Source organism: Stenella coeruleoalba (genome assembly GCF_951394435.1).
Source record: "Stenella coeruleoalba genome assembly, chromosome: 4".
Lineage (NCBI taxonomy): Eukaryota > Metazoa > Chordata > Mammalia > Artiodactyla > Delphinidae > Stenella > Stenella coeruleoalba.
In genome coordinates this window covers 66,334,161-66,356,184 of record NC_137149.1, presented here as the reverse complement: position 1 = coordinate 66,356,184, position 22,024 = coordinate 66,334,161, and the positions used below count along the sequence as shown (strand labels likewise).

The following is a 22,024-nucleotide window of genomic DNA, read 5'->3' as shown; positions in this document are numbered from 1 at the left end:
TTCTTTTTGGGGGCTTCATAATATTCCATTTTGTGTGTGTGTGTATATACATATATATACACACACACTAGATTTTCTTTATCCATTCATCTGTCAAAAGACATAGGTTGTTTCCATATCTTGGCTATTGTGAATAATGCTGCCATGAACATGGAAATGAAGACATCCTGTTTTCATTTCTTTTGGATATATACCCAGAAATGGGATTGCTGGATCATATGGTAGTTCTATTTTTAATTTTTTGAGGAACCACTACACTGTTTTCCATAATGACTATATCATTCTGAGATTTTGAGAATGATATTTAAGCTAAGTGCTATAGACTAAATGATTGTGTGTCCCTCCCACCCCAAATTATGTGTGGAAGCCTTAATCCCCAATGTGATGGTATTTGGAGGTGGGGGCCTTTGGGAGATAATTCGGTTTAGATGAGGTTATAGAGTCTCCACGATGGGATTAATGCCCTTATAAAAAGGGGAAGAGACCAGAGCCCTCCTTCCCTTTGCTAGGTGAGGACACATCAAGAAAGCAAGCCTCTGCAAACAAGGGCTCTCACCAGACAGCAAAGCCGCTGGCACCTTGATCTTCAACTTTACAGCCTCCAGAGCTCTGAGAAATAAATGTTTGTTGTTTAATCCACCCAGGCTATGCATTTTACTATAACAGCCCAAGCTGAATAAGATACTAGGTAACTCCCTCTGGATGGCTGTTGGTTCTTCCTAGGGTCTTTCAGATGCCATCCCTAAGGTACAGAGGTTACTTATACATGCACTCAGATAACACTGTTTATACTGAAATAATTTTAAATTACAGACTATAAAATATTAGGGTGTTGTTTTCTGTGTATTCTTTGCCAATAATTGTTAATATACACAAAACTGATAAGTTATAACTAGGATAAATATCTATTTTAAAGATGAGAAAACTGAAGCACGGAAATCTATTTACCAATTTTGTGACCATTCTAAGCCTTAGATTTTTCATTTGTATAATATGGTCATTGTGATAAATACAAATGATAAGAGATGCAAACTTCTTTTCTCAGTGCCAGGCATTCAGGAAGCATTCAATGAATTACAATTTCAACATTCTAAATGAAATACAAATGAATTTTTTGAGCCCTCACTTTAATATCTGAGAGTATTGCCTCTAGGCAATAATAGAATTTTACTCTTATACAAAAGTTTAGAAATCATTTAAGACCAATTCCTCCAAGAAAGAAGCTTAAAGAAGTTTTTTACTTTCCTGAGATAGCACAGAAAATCTTACTATAGCTAAAGCCTGACAAGGGTCTAATATTGGCTGATAAAACAGGACTAGCACATTTATGAATTATATCCTCTTTATGTTTTATCTAGCATAACTATACTCAATGTACGACATCCCAAGAATGTTCTATCCCCCATACCTGTGTTTCTTAGAAGCCATCCAAAGCATCTTACTATAGCAGCTTGTTCATTTCTCTCTGGCTATTTTCATTATCCTCCTTTTGGTGTTATGTCAGGAGATACATGACATCATTCTAGAGGGTTGTCTTGTGGCTGTCTCTCTGGCTTTAGTCCACCACTTTCAGTCCTGGCCCAATGCCAGGTTACTTCTATACTGATGCACCAGCTGGCAGGAAACCAAAGTGTTTCTAGCCCTGGGGACTACAAGAGGCAAAATGAAATGGGGATGGCAGTATAGAAACCCAAAGTCAAAGGCTCCCTTCCAACTCTTAGCCCAAGATTCAATTTAGAAGGAATATGTGCAATCATGCCAATAGACACTGGGAATTTTACAGAGTATGCTGAGTAATTTCTGGCCTTTCCATAATTTCTGGCATGAACAATGCATTAAAAGAATACTAAATCGGGCTTCCCTGGTGGCGCAGTGGTTGAGAGTCCGCCTGCCGATGCAGGGAACACGGGTTCGTGCCCCGCTCCGGGAAGATCCCACATGCCGCGGAGCGGCTGGGCCCGTGAGCCATGGCCGCTGAGCCTGCGCGTCCGGAGCCTGTGCTCCACAGCCGGAGAGGCCACAGCAGTGAGAGGCCCGCACACCGCAAAAAAAACAAAAGAATACTAAATCATCAATGATTATTTTCCCATTTCTAAAACTCTAAAATCCAAACTATTTTTCCTTAAAGTCTTAGATTTGAAATGGATATTAGAGGTTTTAATACAGTCTCCCAAACAACATCAACCTTTTATAACACTCCCCTCAGGTGGCAGCCAGCTACATTGTTTGACAGATCCAGTTATTAGAAAGTCCTTACTTTGATTCAATAAAATCTGCCTTTCTATTACTTTCAGGTGCTGGTCAGAAAACCAATCCTAAGACCACAGCATTTCAAAGTCGGCAAGCGGGAATTCCCTGGCAGTCCAATGGTTAGCGCTCAGCGCGTTCACTGCCATGGGCCCAGTTTCAATACCTGGTCAGGGAACTAAGATTCTGCAAGCTGCACAGTGAGGCCAAAATTAAAAAAAAAAAAAAAAAAGGAAAAAAAAAACACGTTGGCAAGAATCTCAAGACTGTTCTGCTCTCTAGAATGTCCACAATCAAATTAAATCTCCTTATCACATTACAACCCATATTAGTTAGCTTTTTCTGGATAACCAATCATCTCCAACATCCTGAACAACAAATAGTTATTATCTCTCATCTGAGCAATTCTTCCACTGGCTGGCTCAGATGTGGCTGGATGGTCTAGAGTGGCCTGATTCACAGGTCTGGCAGTTGTCAGGCTCTTGGTTCTAGAGGTGACCTCAGCTGGGCCAGTTTGTCTTTGCTCCACATGGTATTTCATCCTTTAGTAGCCACTCTGGGCTTCTTCACATCATTATCTCAGGGTTCCAAAGAGCAATACTTTTTCAGCCTCTGATGCACGATGTTTGCTAATATCCTTCTGGCCAAAGCAAATCACATGAGTGTACTGGGCTAGAGAGCTAAGTTCATGTCCTTCCCTGAACCTCATAACGTGAACTTATTCGGAAACAGGATTACTGCGGTTGTAATTAAGTTAAAGTGAGGTCACACTGGAATAGGGTGGGGCTCTGACCAACAGGACTTGTATCTTCATAAGAAGAAAAGAAGAAACATAGAAACACACAGGGAGAATGCTGTGTGATGACCGAAGGGGACCAAGGATTACCATCAACATCAGAAGCTAAGAGAAAGGCGTGGACCAGATTCTGCCCTGGAGCCTTCAGAGAGAGCATGGCCCTGCCAACACCTTGATTTCAGACTTCTAGCCTCCAAAACCATGAGAGAAAAAGTTTCTGTTATTTTAAGCCACCCAGTTTGTGGTAGTTTGTTATGGCAGCCCTAGGAAACGAATACACATGGCCAAGCGGAGATGCAAGGAACAGAGAAAAAAACATCACCACTACTTCTACTAAAAAGAAGAAGAGAAACGCCACTTTGCAAGGTGACACGCACAGGGATGGGAAGAATCTGCAGCCACATCTTCAATTTACCAGAAAGCCCTTCAAGCACACGACACTTATATCCCCTTCTTTGACATCCTTTCCAGGATAATTCCACCCAGTTCCTACAACAAGGTCTCAAAACCCCTTCCATGTAGGCTGCTTTCCTGTTTTATTACAAATTTGTCCATATCCCTCTTAAAAGGTAGGGCAGTGATTTTACTGTACACTCCGGATGTTTTCTCTTGAGCAGCACTACTGAGTTCCATATTAGTTAGGCTGTGTCTGGCTGCAAGTAATAGAAAAATCTGACTAACAGGGGCTTGAAATATAATACTCCTTACTGTTTGGCTTAACAAGAAGTCTGCAGAGAGCTGGTGCCAAGTTTGGTAAATCCAGAACATCAGGGGTTATGTCAAAATCTCTGAAATTCTCTTAATCTCCCCTGAGTGGCTGCAAGAGGTCTGCCTTAGCTCTGAATATCATATTTCCAGGTGGTCATGTCCCAAGTGGGGCAAAGGAGTGGATGGAGGAATGAGAGAGAAGTTTCCTGACTTGCCTTTGTCATGTCGCCAGGAATGAAATATTTCTCGGAAGTCTCTCAGAAAATTTTCCCAGTCTCTCTGGCTAGAACTGAGCCATATAGCTAGTCCTTGCTCCATAGAGGTTTTGAGAGCAAGTTCCTGCTTTGTCAGCTCTACTGGGGGCACCAGTAAGGGAGAAAGCCATTGGGAATGGCTGTTGGGTATAGTTCTTGGGCAGCCAACCAAGAGTGTCCGACACACCTCCTCAGAAACACATGACATTTTGAAGCAGGCATATGAATGTGGTCACTCTTATGGAAGGGATTTTTAGAGATCACAAAAATTTTCACCAACTCTTTAAATTAGCAAGTAATGTACTCATCATATAGGATAGGGAATAGAGAATAGGAATTAAGCATGAGGGCTCTAAAGTCAGACTATCTGGGCTCAAACCCCAGCTTTTAATTTACCAGGTAAGTGACCATGGGTAAATGACTTAACTTCTCTGTCTTAGGCTCTGCATCTTAAAAATAAAAATAATAGTAGAACCTACACTTAGGGTTGCAAAGATTAAATGTATTACACTTGTTACAATGTCTGGCACATAGTAAATATTCAACAAATATTAGTCATTACTATTATCCCTATGTCCACTCCAACTCTAGGATAAGGTAAGGACCAGATATGAAACAAGGAACAATGATGTTAGTGTACATATATTTACATTAAAAACCTACAAGAACACACAGGAAACTACTAAAAGTCATTACCTTTGGTAGGGAGACAGAGACTTTTTAGTGAATACTTTTATATATTCCAATTATGAGAATATATATTATCTACTCAAAAAATGATTTCAAGTCCCCATTATGTATTTAAATCAATTAGGTCATGATTTCACGAAATCATAAGACGAAACATTTTCCCAGATGTTAACAGTAGTTACCTTTGGTGACGTGAGTTAAGGATTTTATTTACATATCTTTACATTTCTGGAACTCTTCTGTGGAAGGCAGCATAATGCCCCCTGCCCCCCAACTGAAAGATGTCTGTGTCTGAAATGCTGGAATCCATGAATATGTTAGGTTACATGACAAAAAAAGAATTAAGGTTGCAGATAGAATTAAGGTGGCTTGTATTTGACATTAAGTAAGGAGATTCTCCTGAATTATCAGTGGACTCAATAACACAAGACTCCTTAAATGTGGAAGGGGGAAGCTGAAAACTCAGAGCCAGTGTGATGCTGATAGGGACAGAGTAAAGGGACCAAGTAAGTGATTAAATAGTTAATCCCACTAAGGGATCATAAGTAAAGAAAAAAGTATGGGAGACCCCTGTAAGTTAATGATCACTCAAGAAAGCAGGCCTGCCTACCAACAAAACCATGCAACAGAAGCATGAAACATGCCCCAAAATAATAAAACAGTGGTGAAATGGGATCCGCATCCTGCCCAGTGAGGTCAGTAAGTTAATGATCCCTAGGACATGCTCTTCTGTGCACACTAAAAATAAAAATATAAGGAAAAGGTGACATTACACTGAAACCTGAGATGATTTACCATTTTTAGCATATGTTACTGCCTTTTTGCTCATTTCCATTGCACTATGACCGTCCCAGTTTGACCATGTAGGGACAAGAAAACTCCCCTACCCAACAAGGAGGAGGAACTGATGATGGAAGCTTGACATCTGCTCAAGAATAAGGAAGAAGGTGATCTTCTCCCCCCTCCCCACTTTGCCTTTGATTATAAAACTGTAGCTCACCAAGTTCACAGGGCGGCACCCTCTTGCCCACCCGCTTGTAAACCTCACAAGCATCCTATTCTAGTAAATCACTTCTTTTCTATCACTTTGCCTCTCACCGAATTCTTTCTGCACTTAGACATAAAGAACCAGGGCTCCTTGGAGCCCCCTGAGACACATTTCTGTGGTTTCGATGCCATTTGAGAAAGACTCAACTGGCCATTGCTGGTGGGGAAAGTGGCAGGGGACAATGAACAAAGGAGTCCAGGCAGCCTACAGAAACCAGGAAAGGCAAGAAAATGGATTCTGCCCAAGAACCTCCAGAAAGGAACGCAGCCCTTCCATTTCCTGGATTTTAGCCCGGTGAGGCTCATTTTGGATCTCATATCTCCAGAATTTAAGGTAGTAAGTTTGTACTAAGCCACTAAGTTTACGGTCATTTGTTACAGCAGCAATAGGAATCTAGTATATATGTCCCCAGTGTTTAAATGAGAATGTATCATTTTAAAAATCAGAAATAAATAAAATTTAAAGATTTTACATACACATACAAACTGGAAAGGGGACCAGAGGACTAAATAACATTTCCTTAATGTATACATGGGATGACACACACCATTAGCTTGTAATTGCTCAGAGACATGGCCCTAAGGCACCCACGCAATCCTCAAAAGGCACAAAGAGGCCAAGAATGTGCTCTCACATGCCCGCTATTGATAGCTTTCATTCTACCCATTCCCCTACTCCTTCATCGACTGCTCCACAGCCAGCAGACGTGCTGTATCTACCTAGTCTTCAACAGAAGTGCAGATTTTACAAAAAACAGGAAAATCAAACTGTAAAAAGGAAAGACATATTGAAAAGACTGCCGACACAACATCATTGTTTGAACAATAGGAAATGTTCTAAGACACCAGATACAAATCTGTTTTTAATGTGATATACTTAGTTTTCCAGAGAATAGAAAATTGCCCGTTATAAATGCATTGTCATGACAATTGGAAAAAGAACAAAATTGCAGCAAATTCCTTTGTTTTTCATTGTACCTTTCAAACCTAGAGACCTAAAAAAGCTTTACACTGTAGTAGCTTGATGTTTTTTTTTAATTTATTTTATTGAAGCATAGTTAATTTATAATGTTATGTTAATTTCTGCTGAACAGCAAAGTGATTCAGTTATACATATCATACATTCTTCTTCATATTCTTTTCTATTAGGTTTATCACAGGATATTGAATGTAGTTCCCTGTGCTATACAGTATGATTTTTTTAAAGGTTAAAAGTAAAAGCAGTTGGAAAATCTTCTTTAGAGAACAGAGGGAAGCAGTTCTTATAAGAGAAGTGTTAAACTTTTTCTTAAACTGTTTATTTCCTTCCTGATTATGAAAGTAATATATACTTATGGTAGAAAATTTATAGAATATAGAAAAATACATAGGAAAAAATACTAATCATTCATATTCAAAGGAAATCATTGCTAAAATCTTTGTCATATTTTCTCCAATTTTATAGGATTTTTCATAGTAAAGCTATAATATAAAGTATACACAATTTTGATTTTGATTTTTTGTTAACATTATAACAATAGCCTTTAATACTGAATACAAAATTGTAGTATCACCATGATTTTTATATTGCATAATTTTCATATTTGCAGATGTACCAAAATATATTTACACCTCCCCTAAAGTTGAATAATTAGGTTGATTATAACTGTACATCTTGACAAATAATGCTGTAATCAACAGCTTTACATGTAGATTTTTCTACATTAAAAATTGTTTCTTTAGGATCAACAGAAATGGAATAAAATAGCTTAGGATTGGAACAGCTAATTTGAAATGTAAGAATATTTTTGAAAATTTAATATGCATTGCTAAAATTCTTCCTAAAGATGTATATGTTGATCTTCAAGCAGTACTTGAGACTGTATCACCAACTCTCACCAGCTGAGTATTATTACTTTTAAATCTTTGTAACTTTGATAAACAGAAAATAATATTTCCCTATATTTATTTTAATTTATTTTTTAGTTAGGTTAAACACTTTCCTCACTTTTTATTTGTATGTCTTCTTTTGTAAATTTTCTAGTCACATCATTCGTCAATTTGTTTTTTAGGGTTAATTTATTTAGAAGAGTTTACAGCAGTGGGCCAGAGATACTGAGCAAATGACAAAATCAAATAGTTTATTGTGGGGTTAGTTTCAGATCAGATACACCCAGGGAGCATCCTCTCTGACAGCAAGAAACGGTAACCACATAAATGCTGTCACAACCCTGCTCTCTGCCTCCAGGGATGCCCTTCCAAACACCACCCCAACACTGGATGTCTGTACTCATAAAAAATGCCTACTGAATGGCAAGCCATAAATTACCTGTCTGAACTTTCCTAAAAATTCTTACTTTCAGGAGCAAGTTGGTGGTTCCAAGGAAGTCCAGACATACCTTATCTAAGAGATCTCTAATAGAAGGAAAAGGAGGTAGGCAGAGCAGGGCCAAGGACACCCTATAGGAACGAGAAGGCTCCCCAGTCTATTGCATGGCCATGGGGATGACTCCCTTTAAAAAAGACGGGGGGGGGGGGCGGTCCCTAAGAGCTACCGCCATGGAATGAAGAGTCAATCAATGAGTTTCATCAGTTATTTGTTGTCAAGAATATGAATTACAAATGGATTTGCCCTAATGATATTTTTAGAGTGGCTTCATATAATTTTCATGAATACTTTGTATATTGACTCTTCACCCTGTTAACAGCTTTGTTTGGTTTAAGAACAATGTAACAAGCACCTGGGTTTGAGGGAGTTTTGGTTTGTTTATTTTGGGGTTTTTTTTGTTTGGTTGTTGTGGTTTTGGTTTTGGTGGGTTTTTTGCTTGGGAATAGCTAAATAAATAAAATAAAATAGATGGCTTCATAAAAATAAAACTCAACATGGAATTATAGCTTCAGGGAGGCAGGGATGGGGGAGGGGTGTGGAGAGTTCTGGGTGGATTTTCAGGTCAAAATCTCATCCACTTGAGAATTAAAAGAAAAAAAAATGTATATCACGAAAAAGGAGAGAGGGTCCCTTATTGAGCAAGATACCCTATTGGTAGTTTTACATGGTATCTACTCCCTGAGACCTCCACTTGGCAACTTAGAATGATATATGTGCAGCGAAACACTGCTTTTTTTAGAACCCTTTAAAAATGTAAAAATTTGTGTCAGATAGAGACCATGTATATTATTTTAGGTTACTTTGGTTTCATCTAAAACAGAACCCCACTAAAAATGGCTTAAACAATAAGGGTATTCTTATCTCAAATAAAGATAAGTAGAAAATTAGGTTGGTCCAGGGTGATTAATTCAGTGGGTCAACAATGACTGGACTCCAGTTGGAATTTCTGTGATTTTTGGAGCTGTTTTCTTAGGGTTTTCAGATAACTGCCATGACCCCAAATATCATGTCTTCAAACAAAAATGTCCAATAAGACATTTGACCAGGGAAGGAAATATTTCCCAGAAACCCGCAGCGGAATTTACCTTAAAATGGATTGGTCAGAATTGGTCACAAACCCCAACCTCAACCATTAGCAAAGGGGAACAGGATTAGTAAAATTGTCTTAAACCAACCATGATTTGCCCCGGACTGGATTTATAATCCCCAACACCTAGACAAAATCTGGGCTCTGTAGGGAAGGAAGTGGTGGCAGAATGGTTCACGTGTTAGCAACCAAGAATCTGCCACAGCCCATCTTATTCAATCTATGTTTCCCCAGAATCTAGTGAAATACAAAGCAAATATTTGTAGCTAAGTTAATAAATGCAAGTAAATTGGAATACCTTTATAAAATATCACAAGAACATTACCTGTACCAAGATGACTCAAGAATTATGAAATATCCTGTTTTGTAGAATATTAAAAGAATACTCAACAAAATTAATGTATAGTTATTTCCTTGAATGAAGAAATACCTTAAATTTGACAACATCAGAATACTTTGAAATTAAAATGAATAAATAAATACTAGTAAATTGTACTGGTTTGACAAATTGGAGGAGATTAAGTTGGAGGAAACGTTTATAAGGAAATACTCAAAATTGTGCCACATGATCTTTACCGATTACCTTTAAAATGGCACCAGTAATGGATGCTGCTTTTCTATTTTCATATAATTAAGTTACCTAAATAGCATCTAGTTAACGAAGAAAAGATGACCAGGTTCACTACCTATTCAGTTGACTCCCATCTCTATGCTCCCATGATCATAACTGTTTCACATTACACCATCATTTATCCTATAAATCAGCCTCCTTCCCTCCTTTCTTAGGGCAGAGACAGGTCCTATTCAGTTCTGTACTCCCAGGAGCATGGAGTAGATACCCTGTAAAGTATTTGCCCAATACCCAGTCACCAATATCTACTAAGTGGCTTGTTCTGTGTTTCACAATATTTCTGTCCCAGTTATGAAGTAACTCTCTCTGGGCTCCAAACCTTCCCTTCCTTATACCTTGCTCTGCCACCTGGACTGGGCCCCGCCAAGAGGAAAACCAGAGGGAGGCAGCAAGGCTGGAGGAGGAAGAAGAGGCTCGCTCTTTCCTACCTGCTTCCTATTCCTATGAGCATCACCCCAGTGTTTCTTCACCCTGAGGGCAGTTCTTTCTTGAAGTAGCAGCTGAGCCCAGTTGGCATTTTTTTCCAACACTTGAAGGGCCAGCTTGATCAAATCCCACCCCGTCCCGAGACTCTCACCCCATCCCTGAGACTCTTCAGCCAGGCAGCACCGCTTCCTCAGGCCCCTCTCCAAGCTCAGAAATATCAGAACCAGCTTAGCAGCAACGCTTCCTCAGAGGTCTGAGTTTCAGCTCTCCAGGTTGTGTCTTCAAACACTCTGAATTTTAGTAACTCCAGCCTCTGTCCTTTGTCCCCTCAGCCTTAGCTGCTTCCTGCAATTGCTACCTCCCGAACACCTCAGAATTCTCTTGTGGCCCTTTCTGTTACCTAGTTAACAACTTTTATATCTTGTTAGCAATTCTTTATATGGACCCCGTTCAAAGCCCTTGGTCCTTGACTGATTTACACGTTCCCCCACTGAAATAATCCATGGCGTTACACACATACACCAAATGAGCTAATATATCGGTGCCCCATTCTGGGAAACTATTGTTTGATACCATTTTTTGAGGAATTCTGGAGCTTAGTGGCACTGGGGGGAAGAGAGGAGAAAGACCATCTAGGGGCGCTCTCAGTCTTTTCACTGCTGCTCTAAACTGGCCCGAAGTTGCGTCAGCAAAGTGAAATCCCTGCAGTTAACCTGGGCCTCTTCCTGAGAAGGTGACGGAGGAGCTACCTATCAGCATGTAAACATAGCCCTTGGGGTTTTCCCACTCTTCTAACTCAAGGGCCTTATTCAGGCACCCCTTCCATTAAAATGCCATAGCCCCACTAAAGGAGCTCCAGTCTTCACACTTCTCTCTCTCTCCCTCTTGCCACAATTACAGTGATGTTTTACCATCCCTTAGGGTTTGATGCCCTAGGCAGCTGCTCAGTTTCTCTGCTCCCTGACGCAGTTCTGCAGTTAAGCATATGAGCTATATTGTTCTCCAGAAAGTAGGACCTCAACCTTTTATATTTCTGAGAATTTTACCTAAAAACGAACTTCAAAAAACAACAGGCATACTGAATTATAATAACTAACACTGAGCCCTAGGCAGTGAGGCAAGTAATAAGCATGGGTAATCTCATAGAATACAATAATGAGGAAGGTACTGTTTTTAGCCCCACTTTCCACATAAGAAATCAAGGCATATAGTGGTCCTGTCATTTGCTCATCTTTTTTACATCAGGATCTAATCCCGGGCCTTCTGGCTCTTAACCTCTCTACTATAGACTGATTCTCATACCCGACCTTGACAGTGGACAGCTCTGTTCCAGAGTCCTCACAATTCTCTGGAGAGTAAATGCAATCCAAGGCTTCCATTTCTTTCATTGTTTTGGTTCAAAATCTTCAGAAATGGCCTATGAGTACTAAATAGTCTGAAAATGAACTGCTTTCAAGAAAACTTTGTTCAGCAACAGCATAATGATGGACTTTTAAACTAGATGCACACAATTTGGCTTTAAGCAGCTAGCTCCATGGGGAGTCCATGACAGGCTTTTATGACAAGCCAATTCTTAAGGAGAATGATACAGAGGTTACGACAAATAAACACATAATTGCACAAGGCAAATACCGAAAAAAAGTGTAATAGGTTCAGCAATGCCTCTCCATGAGGGCCACAGTGCATGAAGACTTCATGGAGGCAGCAAGGCTGGACGGTGCCCATTAGCTGATGCAGAGGAGGTGAAGAGGTGGAGCGCTGGCGTTGTTCCACTTGTATCAAGTCGGACTCCGAGTACAGTATAGAATATTATCTGAGCCTATCTTTAAAAGGACCACAAACAATAAAGAATTTAGGCAATAATCTGACATTATCAGGGAGTAGTCGGGAAGTGCATCACCTACGAATATTGCAGAGGAGGTTCACCAGAATTTTGAGAATTTAGGGCCAAATTGCATATTGATTTTCAGCTTTCTTCAATTGACTTCCATAGACAGTGTTTTTAAGTAATGTCAAAAAAATCATACCTTCTGAATGAGTATTTTGATCTACACAGTCCAAAGAGTCCAAAAGCAAAGTAGCACGAAATAGAAGGGGTGTGCGTGTGTGTGTGCATGCGCACATGCCAGTCCCCGTTTGTCCCCGGATCTATTCCGTCCCTTCCCCTCTCTGCTCTATATAGCAGTGGGGCTCACCGCTGCAGGCTGTGTTTCCCAGGTGCTGGAGACGGATGGGAGGCTGGGAAAGGAGAGACCAGGGTATTTCTCCCACTGTCTCTCCACCTCAGGCAGTACCTCTGTGGTTCCAGCTCCTCCTGGACAGACCCACCAGGGTTCCAGCTTCTTTGGGGGTAACTCCAGCCCCTGGTCTCTGCCAAACAGCACCTCCTCCCTTTGGTGAAGGGAGGCAATGTCTTCCTGCTGCTATAAATTCCTGAGTTATCTCACCATCCCCAGCTGAGTCTCTCAACCCCTTTGTGGCCTGAATAACCAAATTAAATGTGCTCTATTAAGTAAAAATACTTAATATTTTTATAAAATATAAAAAATATATATAAAATATATATTTTATATAATATATATAATTTATATATAAATATAAAAAAAAACCACCAGAAGTAGTTTCTGTGTTGCTGGTTGAACATTGATATAGAGGGGAAGGAGCTCCAGTTATGGAATAATCCTGGCTTCCCTCTGCCATGTGACCATGGAGCCACTGACAAAAGAGTAAAATCATTTGACTGATGAGTGTGGAAGTAGAAGTCAGGCACGCAGAGCCCAGTCTCTTCCCTTCCCCTTTCCTCTGGAAGTCAGCATACCCCCAGGCAGTGTGTGCTCTGCTCTGCCCTCAGCCACATGGTGAAAGGGTCTGGCCCCAAAGAGGATGCTTGCAGAGTTCTAGGGCTGCCAATGGCTGGGCAAGTCTGCCTAATTTTAAGTTTCTGGATTAGGAAGCCCACTCTTCTACAGATGCAAGTACAGTGTGCTTTATCACCGTTATCAGTAATAAGGGTAATTCCATGGATTCCTCCATGGTTATCACTTTTGTTTCCTATACCTCAATTAGTTCAGAACTCAAACAGGGAAGAGGGTCCTTACTGGGACCCCTCAGAAACCCAGCATACATAATATTCATATATATTATATTCTAATTAATCATATTCCTAAGTCCCTAGACCAATTATAAATAATAGCTAATCCTATAATTTACAGTGTGCCAGGAACTATTCTAAGTGCTTTACGTATAACTCATTTAATCCTCAAACCAATACAACGTCTATTATTAAAATTCCTGTTTTAGAGCCAAGAGAACCAAAACACAGAGGTATTATATAACTTGCCCAAAGTCACACAGATAATAAGTGGTAGAATCTATAATCAAACTCCAAAAGTAGGCTATAAAATCTGTACTCTGAAGCACCATGCTATGCTGCTTATATTTTAGATTTTAACAAATGATTCTGTACTTCAGCTAATGTGATTTAATTTTCAGTCTTAGATACACCATTTTCAAATATCTCTTGTAACCCAGAAAGCAGTCTCAGCTTTTGCCCCACTTCAACTTTGATATAGAACTCTATATTACTTCCCTCTCCAAGAAGAATCCATTCCCAAGAAAGACATTACTAAGCAATGTAGATTTTACTAAGTATTTCATATAAGAAATGGAAAAAGGGACTTGCATCAAATACCCCATGGCAAACTACAGTGTGTTATGCTGTATAACGGACACATTCCTGAAGACTTCAATCATTCTACTCTGACAACTTGAAAGATAATTATCACAGAAATAAATGTAAACCTTTCCTCTGATCCCCCATAATTCTAGCACCTACCCACGCCATACACAAAAGCTTCCATCCTTTATTACACTCTGCAATTTACTTCTGCTTCTTCCTCCAGACCTGTTTACCTAACCCCCCACCACGAAGTTCAACAAAGATCTCCCAGCCACAGGGGCTTACCCTTCTTAGAAAAAGGAAGAAGTGGATAGAAATAGATTAATACAGTATTATGTTGGAACCACTTTATACCAGCTTGCAAGAGCCAGTTGCTATATTATCAGGAATTCTGCAAGCAGTTCTTAAAGAGAGCCTTGTGAAAAAACTAAATTACATGAACTTACAGTAAACAAATGGCATTTAAAATGAAGATAATCTAACACAACACTGTAAATCAACTATACTCCAATAAAAATTTTAAAAAATAAAACAAAAAATAAATAAAATATATTATCAAAATTTGTAAATCTGAAAAAAACCAAATATAATAAATACTCAGAACTGACTACTTCCTACTTCTTTTACTATATTTTGCATTTATCTATGCTTTTAAAGTTATTTACATTTGTTGTAACTGTATGGTACAAATACTATACAAAGGTTTCTGTGTATCACTTCCCAGCTCTGTATTCAACGATGTCATATTGATAGCTTAAAATGAGCCATGGTGGGAGTATTTATGCCATGGAAATGTGCAAATGTTACAAACTAGAGCTTTCTTTTTTCCTGGAGAGTCTATTTACCAGCTTATTTACTAACACACCAGTAGATAGTTAACAGATGATTGATAGATAAATAGATAGATGTGAATGTACATACTTACATATATACATAGATAATGTAGATAGATCAACACTACTTTCCTTACAAAATACCTCTGTATTTTCTTTAACAAAACTTCTTGTAAATTTCAGCTACAGGACTACACCCTATGTGTATTTCCCATTAGAATATAGAGCACATGGTTTCATACAGGGCATGAAAATTAAAGCTCAAGCAATTCACTGACCCTCCTTTCACATAAACAGACAACAGTAATAGGGAAAGGGAACTAACAATAGAAACCATGTGGATCTGGTACAAAAGTCTCTTTGAAGAGTTGAGGGGAAAGGCTGAGCCAGCACAAGTCCCTGGGAGCACAGCTACACATTCTAAATTATAGGATGTCAGCATAAACATTCTCCAGTAGTAGGGTGCACTTAGAAACCTCTTCTCTAAACAAGAAAAATGATATTTTAAACTGCAATGGACGGTAACCAATTTCTATATAAGAGAGCAAGGCCAAGCAAATTTGCAAAACTTGGCAACTAGAGAACTGCGAACTGCTTTTGTGGGGCAATCTTCTCCAGTGCCAACCTAAGTAGACAAAATAGTTTTTTTTAATGTAATGATACTCTATCTCTCGGGGTTTTATATTAATGCTAATGGCATTGTGCTGCAGTAGTTAACTGAATTCACTACAGTAGTAACTGCAGCTTGAGATCCCAAAGAGCACAGGCAGCGCTCCCAGGCAGCCCATACCTTCTACAGGAATATTTACAAATGCAAAATATTTTTGACAAAAAACTTTAAAACGTTACTTGTTTTATGACTGTCGTTATAAATATTAAAATAAACATAGGGCAGAAGCAATTCAATTCAAATATTTACAATGTTCAAATCACGGTTCTCATCAGCAGGGAGATATAAAGATTATTCCACAAGGGCCCCACTTTGCAGATATGTACAGGGTGGTCGAGGAGACACAACCAAGTGTAACCTGGATAACCTGCCTAACCAGCTTGCAGTACAAATATGGTCACACTTTTAATAATCCAGTTGCCCCATGCCTGAATTATCTAAGCTCTTTCTCCAGCAGAAATCTGGGGGCAGAGTTGCTTATTCAGTTCAAAGAGGACCATTTGAAATCCACAAGACAAAATTAGAGAGTTTGATCAGGGCACTGTGAGCCTCAGTTTACAATTTTCATCACTTCTGTTGCTACCATCTGGTGTCACTGTTGAATATGGGTCCTTGCCTTTGGCTGCTAAGTCATCCTTGCTGGGTCAGATCTCTGCAGAGGCTGCAGTGATACTTTGTGCTTTGGCTTTCAAAATTTTATCTCCTTTAGTTTGCAGTCACAAGCCCATCACGCCAAACTAAGAAAATCTGCTACATATTCTGTGTCTACAAAGACAGACGGCCACTTTGGTCCCCTTAAAATGTATAGAGTCTCACCAGATATACTGCATCTTAAACAATTTAGAAAATAATCTGGACTATGATAAATGTGTACACAAATTCAATAGGAACACAGAGTACAGGGCAATTAAGTTTGACTGAATATAAAGAGAGCTTTCCAGAGCCAATGATATTTGATCTGAGACTTAAGAGTGTGGATTGTGAAAACAAAGTGAGAAAGGCAGTTATGGGCAAAACAGCCCAAGGGAAAACAATGCTGAAATATTTGAAAGTAAAAGGTGACAGGAACACAGGGTTCATGGGTGGCCAGGAATGAAGGGAGTTGAAAAAGGAAAGTAAGATGAAGAGCCACCCTTTGTTAGGCTTTGAATATCATGTTAATGAGTTTGAAGTCTATTCTCAAGACAGTGTGAAGCCACTCAAGGATTAAGAGCAGAAGAAGTAATGTGCTTGGATCTGTAATTTAGAGAGATAACTGGTACCTATGCTGAAGGTGGACAGGCTGGAGGCGAGAACCTGAAGCTGTCCAGCAGAGATGGCACGGCCCTGAGAGCAGAGGCAGTGATAACCAAAGGGAAAGAACTGATTCCAGTAGTATTTCAGGATAGAGTTAGAAAATACTAGGGAATAGCTCTATGTAGGGTGAAATGCAGAGGGAAAAGTCAGAAATGATGCTGAGGTTTGTGGCTAGGGAGACTGGATGAAAGCTATGCCATTAGCCGCACTAGGAAACATTAGAAGAGGAGAGTTGTAATGGGGCCACAAATAATGGCATTCTTTTGGACACAGTGAGTTTGATGTGCCCACAGGACATTCATGTGGAAAAGCACTTTCTAAATTCACATTATAAAAAAAAAAAAGGAAATGCTTTTATTTGTCTCTAGGCTCAAAATGGTAATAACTGTGCTGTAAGGACATAAAAAACACTCCCTACAACAAAGTTTCTCATCACATACCAATATTCTGCTACAAAAACATTTCTGGCACCTATAAGACAGAATAGACAGGTTGAAAATACATATTATTTTTTGTTGGTGTATTTATAGAATGATACACTACAAATTGATGCAAATGAAAAAGATTACCTAATAAATAGCAGGGATTCACAGTTGGCTATTTGGAAAAAATATATGGATTAGAGACTTACCTCATATCATAAACCAAGTTAAATTACAGAAAAATTAAAATAGAAGATAATGAAGGTATATATTTCTGCAATCTCTGGATCTCAGGATGAGAAATATCTTGTATACTTAAAAACAATGGAAAAAGTCACATCATTTATACTTAATAAATTTGACTTTGTGAGCACTTTATATTTCTCTCCTTCAATGAGAAACATTAGCTAAATTAAAAGGACATAATATATGGAAATTTATAAGTAACAAATATAAGAGAAGAAAAATTAGTATTATTTATATATAAATATCTAATAAGATTCCTTAATAAGAAAGGAAGAGAGAAAAAGTTACAGATAGACAATAAATGTTCACCTCACTTAGAATGAAGAAACTTTATATATTTTTAAAAACTGTATGAGAAAACAAAACACTAGTAAGTTTGCAATAAACAGACCCTCTCAAATATAGCCGATGAGAGTGCTGTTTTAATTTTTTAAAAAGAAAACTGACAATATTTATCAAATTTGTGCTTGTCCCAATTCTGATACCATTCAAAATGCAGACAATAATTTACATTGTTAAACATTTAAATGCTTATCTTTAAACACATTTAAAGATTTACATATTTCAAAATGTATATACTGATGTTTATAATCATGAAAAAATAGCAAATAATGTAAAAGTCTAAGGGACTGATTTAGATATAATCATCTTAGATGTAATCAGTATAAAAGTGTGAGTGTAAGAGATGGTTCAATAAAAAGAAAAAAGATCCACACGCATAATGTGTGCAAATTCTAGACACTGCCCGGAAAGGGAAGGAGTGTGTTCCTCTCTTCCTCTCCTCCCATTCCTACTTGCTGGAATTTGGGAGTAATGGTGGACGATGGAAGCCCTATGTTGATGATAGCCAATCCACAGATAGAGCCTGGATCCCCAACAAAGACCCCCTCATAATGCCCTTGCCTCATCTAATGCAGGTATACCTGCCATATACATGCTGTATACATTCAATGTTCTAAGTGGCAACACTGTATAACTATATGCACAATCAGCTACAGAAATTAATGTTTTGCTCATTGATCAAAATTTGGCAACAGACCTGTGGAGGTTTGGGTACATCTGTGTGTCAGAGCAGATGGATGAGAAATAGCACATAGATCCATGTGCCCCCTGCCATTCTCCTTTACCATTTAAGAGAGATCAGAGTCTCCTTTTCTTATGCTTTAAAATAATGTCATTGAACTATTGAAAAATGCATTGAACTATTCCAGAAAACAGATAAAGTTCTCAAGGAGAGTTTGTCAACTGTTAAAAAGTGGACAAGTTGATAATTGCCCCTGGAAAATATTGACAAATAAAGCCCAGATTATTACAAGGTTATGACAGAGATTGCTAATTTGCCCCAATATGCATCTTCTCCTACTTCTTTAGTAACATAACCACCCATTTTTAGCTCAGAATAGGGTTGCCCAGAATAAAATTTACATTTCACAGTCTCTCTTATAGCTAGACATGGCCATGTGACTAGATTCTGGCCAATAAGATATAAGCAGAAGAGGAATGTGCGAACTCCAGGAAGCGTTCTTCTTTAAAGGGAGGGGTGCACCCTTCCTCTTTCATGCTTGTTGAGAGCACATATGAGCTTTTTATCTGGAGCAGCCATATTGGACCTTCCATTGGAAGCTATGTGTTAAGATAGCAGAGGGACAACATTTCTAACTATAGGAGAAATGCAAATCAAAAGTACAATGAGGTATCACCTAACACCAGTCAGAATGGTCAAATCAAAGAGTCTACAAATAATAAATGCTGGTGAAGGTATGGAGAAAAAGGATCACTTTACACTGTTGGTGGAAACTAACGCAACATTGTAAATCAACTATATTTCAATAAAATTTTTTTTTTAAATAGGAATACCCACAAAAAAAAAAAAAAATAGCAGAGGGACCTGATAGAAGGAGACTGAGTCCCTCACGACTGTGGAGTCTCCTTATTAGTAATAGATTGCCTACTTCTTTTTCCTGTTTATGAGAAAGAGAAATAGATCCCTACCTTCTTTAAGCCACTCTTACTTTGGGCCTCCTGTCAAGCTTAAATGTTACAAACATCAAAACCATAACATTGTTCTATGTTCCCAAAAGTATCAGAAGGGAATGACTATTTTCAATGAATCATCACCATCATTTCTCAGATTCCTCCATAAGTGACATAAAGACAATTAACTTCAGTGCAATATTAAATTGCTAAACATATCAACAATCACTCAAGCAGAACAATAATCGCAATATAAGTTTATATTAAAATTGCTTAATTATTAAGACATTAAAGTCTGATAACAAAAGACACTAGTTTACTGGTGTCTTGCCTTGCTTCCTTCCAAAGGGAACAGTTTTCAAAAACTCTCAGGAAAAAATTATGAAGTAACAGTGAGAATCAGCCACATTAAGAAGAGTTAACAATAGAATGAGAAAAAAATAGCAATTAATGCCTCTTTTAAGGTCTATGAAAGAGAAACAGACTCACAAACATAGAGAACAGACTTGTGGTTGCCAAGGGGGAGGAGGGTGGGGGAGGGATGAAGTGGGAGATTGGGGTTAGCATATGCCAACTATTATATTTAGAATGGATGAAAAACAAGGTCCTACTGTATACCACAGGGAACTATATTCATTTTCATATTCATTTATATACATGTGAATATGTCATATTCACATGCATATAAAATACTTCTAGAAGACTACTGAACTCACAGAGATGTAAAAATCCACCATAGATCAAGTCTACAACCCAAATTCAAAACATATTTCTCTTAAAAGTAGAGTATAATTACAGGAATTTGAAAAAAAATCAAATCTAAAAGATTCTTTCTGGCCATCCCTCCTCCATTCTGCCCAAAGTACATCGAAGAAGTCCTAATGAGTAATAAAAACTAGAAGAGTAAAGGGCTGAACCCTCCCATTTGATACACAGGTCATCTAATCTTTTTTCTATTTTTTCTATCTAGGTATAAGTCCAGTGACCATATAGTTAGCATCATTCATCAAAAATTATGATGTATTTCTCTTCGAAAGATAATAATAGATTTACTAACCTAAAACATGAAATTAAATGACATTCTTAAGAAAATGTAATCAAAGTAAATAGTGATAACACATGCATACATATATATGTAATACCTAGTACATAAAAAAATAAGAGAGGAAAAGGGGACGATGATGGAGGACAGGGTTCTTCCTTCTAGAAAAATGCCAGAAAATAAATGTAGAAGTAATAGAATTCAAAAAAATCACCATTTTGCAACCCCGTGTGATATCTGTGATATTCAGACAAGGATCCAAAGGGATGTTAATACCATTCAGTGAAAAGTTGTTAAAAAAGCAGGATAATACATCCTATGATCTCGAAGTATCATCCCACATACCACTTTTGATTTACAAGAGGAAGGAAGGGGTACCTTATGTTGCAGAGCTATAGCAGACATCACCTAACTAAATAACCAAGCTGTTCATCAAGAATGGCACAAACAGACATCACGTGCTACTTAATGGGATGCAACAGGAAGTACACAAGTGGGAAGTGGGACGTTTTTCTAAATAATTAACCCACACTCCAGAAATGTCAATGGCATGAAAGCAAACAAAAAGACAGAGGGATGGCTCTAGATAAACAAGATGAAAAAGACATGGGATTGGGATTGACTTATATACACTAATATGTATAAAATGGATAACAAATAAGAACCTGCTGTATAAAAAAATAAAATAAAATTCAAAAAAAAATAAATACTTGAATAAAAATATCTCAGATGTTATGCAAACATCTAGATCAGTAGTTGTAGGAAGCCCTTAATTTTAATGTAAATTCTTTTGCAATAAACTACAATTTATTTTTTCACTTCAGAAAAAAAATAATAAATTAAAGATAAATAAATAAATAAAAGACATGACAGCAAAATGCATTGCATGATTTATGTTGCATTTTGAATTTAAAAAAACATATGCAATATTTCTTTAGTAACTGGAGAAATTTGAATATGGACCAAATATTTGATTATATTACTGAACAAATATTAAACTTATTTGCTGTCTAGTAGTATTGTAGTTATATAAGAGAAAGTTCCTGTCCTTGGAGATACACGTTAAGTTATTTAAAGGTGAACTGTTATAACACCTGCAACTTATTTCTAATAATTCAGGGAAACATGTGTTTGATACACATGATTATATACACACAGAAAGAGAAAGAGAAAGCATACGTGGCAAGATGTTAACTGGTAATTCTAAATAAAGAATATAGTGTTGCTTATTGGACTATTCTCAACTTTCATAGCATTGAAATTCAAAATAAATTGTGGAAAAAAAGAGCTAAAGGGAAAAGGAGGGAAAGGTGGTTAATATGGAAGCTCTTCAAGATAATTCCATGTAGAAGGTGGCTCCTATTATATCATTTAAATGCTATGTTAGAGGCAAGATAAATATATAGTATAATATTATATATGATATATGGCATGATATATGACATGTCATGATATGACATATGATATACATGATATGGTAATCACCTCTGAAGAAAATATCCAAACACATTAACTAAAAGATTAAATTCAGTTAAGCTAAAAATATCTGGAAGCATACATAACTACAGCCATATAACAGTGAAGTTTAATCTCAATTTTACTATCTAC

The 22,024-nt window shown here is 37.8% G+C and overlaps 1 protein-coding gene across 5 annotated transcripts in view; it reads right to left on the bottom strand.

The window, feature by feature from the left end:
• Window positions 1-22,024, bottom strand: part of GRXCR1 (glutaredoxin and cysteine rich domain containing 1) — a gene marked incomplete at its 5' end in the record, with an annotated part of 298,880 nt that overhangs the window by 249,892 nt on the left and 26,964 nt on the right. The gene's annotated exons all lie outside the window — the stretch shown is intronic.